Source organism: Portunus trituberculatus, chromosome 32, assembly GCF_017591435.1.
Source record: "Portunus trituberculatus isolate SZX2019 chromosome 32, ASM1759143v1, whole genome shotgun sequence".
NCBI classification, from domain to species: Eukaryota; Metazoa; Arthropoda; class Malacostraca; order Decapoda; family Portunidae; genus Portunus; species Portunus trituberculatus.
In genome coordinates, this window is record NC_059286.1 from 8708182 (window position 1) to 8710681 (window position 2500).

Below are 2500 nucleotides of genomic sequence, written 5' to 3' on the forward strand. Positions count from 1 at the left end.
GCTCCCAAGACGCCCATACCCCAGTCCCCGCCCCTGCCGTCATTACTTCTCCAGGTGGGTGCTGCAATGGTAACGGCACGGAAGATAATACAAATATGTTGCCTATTGTGTATGGAGGTGGAGGAGGGGGAATAGGACATGAATGTAGAGTAGTGGTGAAGGTAATCTGGAGGAGGAGGAAAAGACTTAGATAAATAGACGTGATGATGATGATGATGATGATGATGATGGTGGTGAGGAGGAGGAGGAAGAAGAAGAAGAAGAAGAAGAACAAGAACAAGAAGAAGACTTGCAAAATGAAATGAAGGAGGGGGGAGGCTTTGTAAAGTAAATACAGACGAAGAGGAGGAAAACTTACACACACACACACACACACACACACACACACACACACACACACACGCCCGGTAGCTCAGTGGTTAGAGCACTGGCTTCACAAGCCAGAGGACCGGGGTTCGATTCCCCGGCCGGATGGAGATATTTGGGTGTGTCTCCTTTCACGTGTAGCCCCTGTTCACCTAGCAGTGAGTAGGTACGGGATGTAAATCGAGGAGTTGTGACCTTGTTGTCCCGGTGTGTGGTGTGTGCCTGGTCTCAGGCCTATCCGAAGATCGGAAATAATGAGCTCTGAGCTCGTTCCGTAGGGTAACGTCTGGCTGTCTCGTCAGAGCCTGCAGCAGATCAAACAGTGAAACACACACACACACACACGGAAAGGGATGAAGTGGATAATGAGAAACTGATCCTGAGAGAAGAATATGACTTTAGAAGCACAAGATCGCATAGTAAGAAACTAAGGAAGGGACGATGTCTGAGAGATGTTAAAAGATTTAGATTCCCGCAAAGATGTGTTGAGACTTGGAACAGTTTGAGTGAGGAAGTGGTGTCAGCAAAGAGTGTACATAGTTTTAAAGAAAAATTGGATAAGTGTAGATATGGAGACGGGACCACACGAGCATAAAGCCCAGGCCCTGTAAAACTACAACTAGGTAAATACAACTAGGTAAATACACACACACCGCGTAGTGTAGTGGTTAGCACGCTCGACTCACAATTGAGAGGGCCGGGTTCGAGTCCCGGTGCGGCGAGGCAAATGGGCAAGCCTCTTAATGTGTGGCCCCTGTTTCCCTAGGAGTAAGTATGTACGGGATGTAACTCGAGGGGTGGCCTCGCTTTCCTGGTGTGTGTTGTGTGTGATGTGGTCTCAGCCCTACCCGAAGATCAGTGTATGAGCTCTGAGGTCGCTCCGCCGGCTGGATGACCAGCAGGCGACCGAGGTGAATATATATATATATATATATATATATATATATATATATATATATATATATATATATATATATATTATGAGCTGATAGTGATGAAGATGGTGATAGGAACAGGACAAAGTGGAGAAGGAAGAGGAAAAGGAAGATTGCGTTCACCCTCTTTTGGTAAGAAACACTTTATACTACTACGAACTATGTAGGAAATCGTTACAACCACCAATGAGAGAGAGAGAGAGAGAGAGAGAGAGAGAGAGAGAGAGAGAGCGTTTGCAGTTTCTAGGCCGCATTGTAATGTTTGGAGGTGGGTCTATATAGTGCAGCAAGAATAGATGTCCCAGAGAAAGGAAAGATGTGGCAAGTATTAGTGAGTGGATGAATGCATTTAACCCTTTGACTGCCACTTAAGATCTCTACTTGTTCTGCAGTCACTTCCAGTCTTTTAACTGGGTGGAACTTTTTCATTTTTGTTGTAGATCCTTATAAAGACTTCACTCATTGTTTTTGGTGTTGCTAATTGTTCTGTGTCCTAGTGAAAGGGTTAATCTTTTCAGTATATACCATGACACGTTTCTATATTCATTCTGTTTACTTTCGGTGATTCCAGAATCTTTTGTGGAGATAAAAATAGTGAAGACTGGCAGTTAATCTTTTGTCTTTCATTGGCCCTTCCCATTGCAAATAAAATCGTGTGATAATACTCATAACTCAAGGTAAAAATGCGTCTCAGTACTGAAAAAGTGAAAGACATTCTCACTTGATCGCTTAGGCCCTATAGCAGGTGTGGGCAAACTACGGTCCGCGGGCCGCATGTGGTCCACTAAAGGAAATCATGCAGCCCAACAAATGTTAGTAGATTGGAAAGAGCATGCAGGTTAATAAACAACGCCAAATAGTATTGTGAGCATTTAATTTTCTTCCCGCAAGTGTGCACATGCGTGTGAGAATGGCATTTTCTTTAGAGGTCTTTAATTTTGTATTTTAACTATTAATGGTTTTTGGTTAATATAGTATGCAGCCCCTTAATATTGTGATTTCTTTTAATGTGGCCCTAGCACTGAAAAGTTTGCCGTATAGGTAATCAGGCAGGTCTCTCTCTCTCTCTCTCTCTCTCTCTCTCTCTCTCTCTCTCTCTCTCTCTCTCTCTCTCTCTCTCTCTCTCTCCATCAACATCCTGTTGCGGTCACAGTAACGTAACTACTGTGGCGTAACTTGTCAGAGGCAGCAAGCACAGT

General features: G+C 44.1%; 1 protein-coding gene across 2 annotated transcripts in view; it reads left to right on the forward strand.

Annotated features, from left to right (window-relative positions):
* LOC123512092 overlaps window positions 1-2500 on the forward strand; it is a 91172-nt gene that overhangs the window by 15311 nt on the left and 73361 nt on the right. For both annotated transcript variants that reach the window (XM_045268299.1, XM_045268300.1), the window contains exon 2: window positions 1-54. This exon is cut by the window's left edge and continues 63 nt beyond it. The gene's annotated coding sequence lies outside the window, so the exon portion shown is untranslated. The remainder of the gene's footprint in view (window positions 55-2500) is intronic.